The sequence below is a fragment of the Scomber japonicus genome, chromosome 12 (assembly GCF_027409825.1).
Source record: "Scomber japonicus isolate fScoJap1 chromosome 12, fScoJap1.pri, whole genome shotgun sequence".
Lineage (NCBI taxonomy): Eukaryota > Metazoa > Chordata > Actinopteri > Scombriformes > Scombridae > Scomber > Scomber japonicus.
Genome location: NC_070589.1, coordinates 10,986,840 through 10,996,184, shown reverse-complemented (window position 1 = coordinate 10,996,184; position 9,345 = coordinate 10,986,840).

Below are 9,345 nucleotides of genomic sequence, written 5' to 3'. Positions count from 1 at the left end.
AGTGGTCCTTGTCGCAAAACCCAGCGGGAGGTTGGTCTCTCTCTCTGGCCTTCACGATGCGGTACCAGGTGGTTGGCTTCTGCGGGTGGTTCGGCTGAGTGGTTCTGCTGGCCTCGGGAGCTGCAGATTCCACTGGCGCTTCGGGGTGGAGCACAGGCGGTGAAGAGACGATGTTCTGTGGCTGACTCAGTTATTGTCTTAACACCTCAGTTAAGGCTGGCCAGCAAAGCCGGGGTATATTCGACGTAACTGGTCTCTTGACCTCAGCGTGAATTACTGAGAGGAAAAAGTCTTTCAGGCTTGTGATGAGCCTTGGAGTGACGGAGTTAAATGAGGTTTGCTGTCTGAGTCCGAAAACGGACAAAATTAAGGCACGTTGGCTTTCAGAAAAAGATCAAAAGGTAAATAAACTACACTAGGATAATCAAAAAGGGCCGCGACTTTAACTGGAGTACGACTGATTGACTTGTAATAAAAATCAAGGATAAATGCACAAAAAGGAAAAATGCTCTAAAACTGCGAAATTACTGAAGAAAGACTAACTAATAGAAAAGTATTAAGAGGTTACAAGCGAGCAGCAAGGAGCGAAAAAACAAGAAAGCAAGAGAAATTTTGAATGCTCGCGCTTTTTGTTCTCTGGGGAGGGGGGTACGCCCACCTTTTGGGTGTGTGAGCAGATCCCTCCTCCTACTTGTGGAACAGTTCAAGGATTGTGTCTTCGATTTTAATTGAAATACTAGGATCTAATTTTTAATGTCTCATCACTGCTGTCTCATCAGTACGAGGGGAATAAAATAATCCTTCACCCTAATACAGGCATAACAGATATGAATTGGCATAACATTTGTAGATGTTCTTAGATTCCAGTCCCACAATCAATTGAAACATGCATGTTATTTCCCAGATAAGATTATGCTGATCTTATGTTAGCAGAGGTAACAAACTTTACTCATCTCATAACTTCTGGATTCCTGTTGGATTTTAACACTGTTTGTAGTTGCCAAAATGATAGTCTTCAGCATGTCAGACTAATATGAGATTTGCCGAGATAACATAGACATCAAAGAAATGTAAAACAGAAATATAATGTTACAGAGATCACATTGTTCGTTAATAAAAAGGGTAACATGTCATTTTAAAGTCATTATCTTGATTGTCCGTTGCATTGAGTGAAGAAATATAGTTCATTTGGAGTTTGGGGATAACAAAAGGGGGATTCTCCTTTAAGTAACACATGTTCCTGTGTTACCTCACAGAACACAGGATGACTTCGCACGTAGGTCTCAAGTCTCTTCAAGAGGCCCGGAGAGAAGCCAGGGTCTGTCCCTGCTCCGGGTGAAAAGTTCGTTGGGGTCGTAAAAGGGTCCTTCTTCAAGCCCTTTTGCCTAAGGCTCATACCTCATGACAGGAAGAAGGGGTGAAGGAAAACAAACCAGCTCCTTCATATAGAGTGAATTATCATTTTACGACTCCCTCCCCAGGGACATCAGAACATTCCATTGAGACTGGCCCTTCTCTCTCCCTTTTGGGTCAGCCTCATGTTACAGCACTGAAAGGAGTCTCGTTCGGCGAAGCCCAGCGGGATGTTAGTCTCTCTGGCCTCCGTCAGTAGTGTTTTTCAGGTGTTTGTCGTCCGACCCGGTCCTGCTGGCTTTGGAGCTGCAGGTTCCGCCGCTGCTTCTGGAGGGTGGTGCTCAGGCGGTGAAGGGTAGCTGTGACTCTCAGTTATCGTCTAATAAACTTCGATTAAGGCTGGCCAGCAAAGTCGAAGTTAATCAACGTAACTGATTTCACGAAAAAGAGTCAAAACGGGTCTCTTGAATTCAACTTGAATTATCAAGAGAAAAAGATCTTTCAGGCCGTGATGAGTCTTGGAATCACAGGATTAACTGAAGTTTGTAGTCTGAGTAAGAAAAATATAATATAAAAGCACGTTGGCTTTAAGAAAAATCAAGAATTAAAAGACTAAACGAGGATAGAGTAAAAGGTAGCAAAGTTAACTGAAGTACGACTGACTGACTTGAAATCAAACAAAAGGATAAATGCACAAAAGGGAATGCTCTAGAGCTACAAAATTCCTATAACTACTAGAAAGAAAAACTAAAACAACAAGAGAGAGATCCTTGGATGCTGGCGGGTTTTTTTCAAATACGCCCACCTTTCGGTGTGTGAGTGCCTCTTCCCCTCCCACTGAAAGTAGGTAGGATGGGTAAAGGTTGAATTAGTTGTGCCTATTTTCAATTGAAATACTAGGACCCAATTCTTTAATGTCTCATCACTGCTGTCACATTAGTACGAGTTGAACAAAAATGCATCCTTCATTTTAGTACAGGTATAACAAACATGAATTGACATCTCATTATACATGTTCTTAGGTCACAAGGTTACAATCAATAGGGCACACATACTATTTGTGAAATAGTTATTGATGGTCTTCTGCTCTTCCCAAATAAGATTGTACCGCTTCTATTTTAGCAGAGTTAACAAAGATCAGATCCAAGTATTCCATTCAGACTGACTCTGCCCCCCTGTGGATCAGCCAGACGTGTTCGCTACATTCCTCCACTTTGATTCGATGGTGCTGGTCCAGGATCATTGAATCAATTGATGAGGACATGGTGGGCTGATGAAGAAGGGTTAGCTGGTGCACATCATTACAACAGGCTGGTGATTGTTAAGTAACTATTCTTAAGGTCAAAACTTGGTAAGCTCTGAGGTGGGAACAAAATAAAAACTTTGGGAAAAATATGTTAAATGAGTGTATAAGTAGTACTAATCCTAATACACCAAGTTTATCATGGCTAAATCTACTATTCAATTAGGGTAGGTTGGTGTTAGTCGAGATCAGTTGGCGGAGTTCATGTCTACCAGTTCAAGTATGGCAGATTGGGGAGTTTAGTTAACATTAGGGTGTTCCTCAGTCTCGATCATCATTAAGTCATTAGCGGTCATTTCGTGCGGTTTGCGTCGAGGCAACTTGATATTGTAGGAGGTGATAACGTTTAATGAATAAAAGGGTCATGACAAATGTCAGGAGGTATCCTAGGCCGACGAATGCGGCAATTGCACTGTCAGGAGAGGACCAGGCATATGTGAGGGGTTGAATGGGTCTTCTAGACCTAACTTCCATCTCTTTAGCATTATCGATAGGGGTCACATCTACTGTCTGTGGGCCTTCAAACTGTATCTTAGTCAGGGTTTGTTCATCAAGCTTTAAGACGTGTTTACTGAAAAAGTCGGAGACTTCTATGTCACTGTCATATTGGTCGGATGGTAGGTGGTAGAGTGCTACATCATTAATATGTAGTATGGCCCCTTCAGGGACACTAATCCATAGGGCCTGACTAGGCAGTTCAACATGACTTGAAGTATCATGTTGTTCGTAGGTCAGTGTAGCTGTCTTCGCTGGAGTACTAACTAGCCAAAGATTTCCTACAATTTCTTGTGGTGACTTTGTGTCGGGGAGTGATAGTCGTGGGACATTGGGAGTTCTTAGTCATAGTCTGGAGTCCACAGATGTTACCTGTACTGTCTTGCAAAAAGGGTTTGCTAGGGCAAAGGTAGTGGACGTCTTTGGTCAGGATGCACATGCGGAGGTTAGGGACTAAGTACAAACTTGGGTCATTGTCATGATAAGCTACGTCGGGTGTATGCACTTTAACGTGCACGTCTCCCTGCCAAAGTCCTACGTTCACTACATCCTTCAGTCGGTAGATGTGTTCGGGTGAGACTATGGGTAAGTTAATGATAAAGGCCATTTCTCTAGCTTCTGGGTCAACATAGATGGGAACAGAGCTACCTAAGGTGTATGCTAAGTGTGCTTATAGGGGAGTGATCATTTCAGAAGTGGCCGTGGCTAAAATGTCTTCTACAAGTGAAAGGGGAACTAAATAAGGAGGAATCCTACCAGTAGCCAAACTATCAACTGAAGACCCAATATCTCTCAGCAGGTCTGCCATCAGCATAGTGACCAACTGTGTATGAGCATGGTCCACCTCGAGTATGTTCAATAAGGTGCTGACTGTACCTAAGGTTTTACTCAAGGTGTTGCTTTGTGAGTTTAACACCAAAATTGTTCCTTGCAGAGTCTTGCCAACCGTTTTCAAATCTTCCTGTTGTTGGTTTATCTGTTCTTGGATCTCAGGAATCTCGGTCTGTAGTTCACTTATGTGTCTCCTGACTGTGGACAGTTGGACAGAGTTAACTGCAGAGACTCCTAAGCTAAACAGAGAGCCTACAGTAGCAGCTGCAGCTAGCAAGGTTCCTATAAATCTCTTCTCCCTTTTCCTAATGCCGCTTAATTCTGATTGAGTGATAGTAAACTTTTGCAGCTGTTGTAACATGTGGGTAATATCAGCCTTGGCGTGGCCCATGGCTTCCAAATTCCACCGTTGACCTGCCCAGGAGGTCAATTTAGTCGTAGTGGGAATGTTTGTTTTACATACTGTCTCTGGGTTGAACCTGACAAAGACCTTCTGTGTGTGCAGATGACAGTTCGTAATTAGGAGTCCGGGTTGTTCTTTGAGAACAATGCCGGAATTTGGCCCTGGCTCCACGGTTTCAGGTCTCGCAGGAACCAGGCCAAGCATCATCAGCCTGCTGAATCCCTCATCTCCTCGCCGAACTGTCGGTAGAGGTCCACTGATAAACCCCTCAGTATTCAGACAGACATCGAACTTTGTTCAGCAGATCATTAAAATCCCGTTTCAATACCTCTGATTGTTGCTTGATAACATCAAGTGCTCCTGTGTGTATGACGAGAGATTTCACTGTCGGATGCTCAGCAGTGATTTCCAGAATTTTCTCTGCGATATCGGACACCATGTCGTTGGTAAACAGTACTTTGGTGTTTTTGTTGAAAAAGTGTTTTATCTTATTCACAGCTCCGTCACCCACTATCAGCATCTGAGGCCCAGTGGTTAGCTCTTTCTGCAGCCTTTTAGTTTTTGATTTAGCCACATACCTTTCTCTGGTGCTGGTAGATGACCTTTTTGGGGAGGTCAGGGTCTTGTAAAAGCGGAGCAAATCTGTTCTCTAGTAGAATCCGTGTCTTGGGTCGGTTTGCTCTTTGTTTTTGCCACAGTCCACGGCTGTTTTCTCCTTGGTACTGGGGTTGAAGAGACCCTCCTGTGCGATGGCAGTGCAGGCCACTCAGTTTCATCACGAGTCTCCGGGTGCTGGGGTCTGCCTGTTAACCGTCTTCCCATATCTAAGGGAAGCAATGATTTATTCTTTGGCTTTGCACCAAGAGAGTTCCAGGGAGGACTACTGGTTGATTTACTGCCGTAACCACCAGCCTCCTGCTTCTTGGTGGTGCTAATTAGCTGTCTGTTAGCCTGCTCCTGTCCACTGATTTGGGTCATCAGTAGAGTGGTTTCATTCCCATATTGTTTACCTCCACGTTGACTTCAAGTCACTGAATTTTCGTCTCCAGTACTGCTATCTTCTGAAGAAGTTTGTGGTAATCATCCGTGGAAAAGGGAGGCATCTTGCTGCTAATTAGCTTAGCTCCTCAATCCCAGTCACTATAGTGCAGGCTTGTGCTGCTGATAGGCCATGCTCACTAAGTAAAAGAGTTTAAATAGTGGTAGCCTTGAGATACTTTCATAAATTAAGCTCCCAGTGATATAGAAATATCGAGGACCCGCTTTCCATAAATTTTGTAGCAAAAGGACATGATTTCAATGGAAAAAAGAAAGTAAAGCGGAGAGCAAAGAGCGAAGCGTCTGCACTCAAGCAAAGCAGGAAGTTCAATCAAAATGTAAATAACACCCCATTGAATTGCATTTATATTGCACTTTGTTTACATCTGTGCATTTCATTGTGATTTGTAGGTCTGACAGTGATGTGGATTGGGAGCCTGAGGCAGACGGACACCAAACCCCCTCTCCTGCTGTGAGTAGTCAGAAGCGTCAACGATCCTCTTCTGCATCGACCAGTGCCAACCCTGCGGCTGCCCTGGCCAGTGCCCCCTCTGGCTCAGGGGATGCTGCAGCTTCGACACCCACTACTGGATGTTCCCGTGCTGCCAGACTTGCCCGCGGTAGAGGGAGAACAGGATCATCCAGAGCACCTGGCTCCCACACAGAGGAACAACAGTGGCACAATGTGGAGGATGACGACGTTGAGCCTACTCAATCAACTTCACGCCGGTGAGACAGCCTGGACCACAGCAGGGGACCAGAGTGGCTACCACTCTACTGCAGTTTTTCGGACAGTTTTTTAAAGATGCAGTGCTTGGGACTTTGTTGTCAAACACCAATGCCTATGGAGCAAAAAGACATGAGGGGGAAAAAAAAGAGGCCTGGCACGACATTGGCCTTTGTGACATTTTTTCATACATTGTCATGGTGCTATACATGGGGATAGTCAAGTGCACTAGGCTTGCCGATTATTGGAAAGGGTCCCGCCTCTATAGCCTTCCATTCCCCCCCTCTGTGATATCACGCAACAAATTCCTGAAGATCTCTTGTGCCCTCCACATGAGTGACATCACAGCTGACGAAGAAAATAATGCGAAGAGGGGGACACCGGCTTATGATCGTCTGGGCAAGATCAAGCCCCTTTACACCCAGGTTGTCGAAGCCTGCACATTGCAATTGATGAAAGGATGGTTGCGTCAAAGGCTAGAATCTCCATAAAACAGTACGTCAGGAACAAGCCCACTAGGTGGGGATACAACAATTGTTTTGGCAGATTCTAGTACTGGCTACACTTGGAATTTTTGTGTTTATGAGGGGAAGTCATCGCGCTCTGGAAAGGGACTGAGCTATGACTCCGTTATGTCACTCATGGACTTTGATGCGCTTGGTACAGGTTATCAGCTTTACGTTGACAACTTTTACACAAGCTCCCAACTTTTTCTGGACCTGCTAAAGAAGAAGACGGGGCTTGTGGTACCATACGTACAAACCGGGTTGGTTTTCCCAAGATCGCCACCAATACCACTAGGGGTACTCCTCGGGGCACAATAAAGTGGATCAGGGACAGCAACCTCCTTTTCGTCAAGTGGATGGACACCCAGTGTTGCCAACTCCTCAGTAAGGAAAGTAGCTATTGGCTGTCCTAAAAGTCGCTAAATGACGTCATCGTCTAATTTGTATAATCATCATGTGCATGTTATTGTAATGGACGATGTAGGAGAGACAAAAAGTCAGTTAAAAAACCCTAAATATGTTAAAAACTACAATTGAGCTTTCTTATTTTGATTCTTGGTTTGTTTGTTTTTTAAAATGTAAATACATTTTGATATTTATTGTTAAATGTTAGAATATCAAATTGAATCAAAAGACTGTTATGCAGGGGTTTGGGGTGTGGGTCTCCTCTCTGCTCTGACTGCAGCTGTGTGAGGCTACTGTGAACCTGACCGCCTGTGAGTGCTTTGGGACAGGGGAGGGGCTCAGGGCAGCACCCACTACTCGTTGAGGACAGTAACGATACGTGCTTTCACTTCAAAGTCTCCAATAGGCTAACACCAGAAAAAATCGCTAGATTTGTCGCTAGTCGCTTTTGAGGAAAAAAGTCGCTATGAGGGTTTGGAATGTCGCCAGATTTAGCGAGAAAGTCGCCAAGTTAGCAACACTGTGGACACCAGAGAAGTTGTCATGTGTTCACTGGTAATACAGCCCGAAGAAGAGTCAAGACAGCTGGACAGTGGGCGGTGATCGATGTCCCCATTCCAGCGCCAGTCAAGGAATACAACCAGCACATGGGGGGGGGGGGGGGTCGACCTGTCAGATACTCTCATCTGTTATTACAGTGTCCTACACAAGACCAGGAAATGGTACAGGACATTCTTTTATCATTTTGTGGACAATGCAGTTGTAAACGCCCACATCCTATACGAGCAGTGCCAGGTGGGGGCTGCCATGACCCAGAAAGAGTTCAGGCAGGCCCTTATTGAGGAGCTTGCGGACCAAGGACATGCCTCAACATCCCACCCCCCTCAAGTGGCACTGCACCCCCAAACCCAACAGGATCCCACAAACTCCACTATTTCTCAGAGGGACAAAATGTGGCTAAGCGGGAAGCAGGCAGCGGTGTACACACTGCCACAGAAAAACACCAATTGGCTTTTCTTCGTGCAAAGTACCCTTGTGTTTTGTGGCAACAAGGGACTGCTTCAATGAGTGGCACACTCAAAAAGGATTGTGAAAAGAAAAAAAAGGCGTGCTCTATCAAAGTCATGTTTGAAATTCAGTTCAATATAGTCTGTCATTTTTGTACAATGGTTACTTAGCATTCTGTAGTGTTCAGTATAGCCACCTAAAAACATGTGGAGACCCCTCCAACCACCCATCAAATGAATGTGTGAAAAAATGTGTTTTGAATCATGGTTAGAGGTTTTATAGTCACCAAAATGCTTCAGCAATGTTTTCAGTGTCACAGAAATGAGTAAGTGCATTTGGCACAATTTGGCCATTTGGAGACGTTTTGGAACGCCAGTGACACCACAAACTAAAAACGCCATAACTTTCATGAGGTTAGGCCTAGAAGTCTGAAACGAGGTGTGGTTGACAAGATGTAGAAGGTATGTGGTGATTGCTATATACCTGACAAAGCATTGCCTAGTTATTGTTATTCAAAAATGGCTTAGTTTAGGCGAAGACAAAAAAAAGCCATGTTTTCTTTGAGCCATGTTTGAGCTGATGTAGTTTAGGTTGTGTGTGCCACACAGAAAAAAAGCCGCTCACATCACACAACAAATAATTAACAAAATCAAAACTCAAACGTAAGCAACAAGGTATAATGACCTTGAACCAGACAGGGAGGACTCAAATGCGCTTCTCAAAGAAATTTATTAAGAACAAAAAACGCTCCCAAGGAGGATGAAAATACAACAAAAAACACTCACTTGGAGGAGAGACTAAACACTCAAAAAAAACTCAAAACTTGGCTTTCTAAGGCTACAGGACTGGAACTGAAGACAGACAAAACAAAGTGACAGCAAGACAAGGGAGACAAGGACTATTTAAACATGAGGTAGGGAGACACAGGTGGAACCAATCAGGGGCGGGGTTAACAATCACAACGGAGGGAAAGCACACAAAGGGGGGAAGTCAGGATCTGAAACGAGAGGGGAAAAGGTGAGTACAAAACAAAACAGGAAGTGCATGACAGGACTGGACATGAGTGACTTGACTAAACTGAAACATACAGGACCCACACATGAAACTAAACTAGACATGACCTGACATAACCATGATTAACAAATTTGACGAGACATAACACAAGGATGTTAACTGTATTCAACAAACTATTATTAAAATGTTTATAAGAGATATGACAACCTGGGGTGTGTCAGCACATGTTTTTATACTTGCAAACCTTTAGTAGACCCGGCCC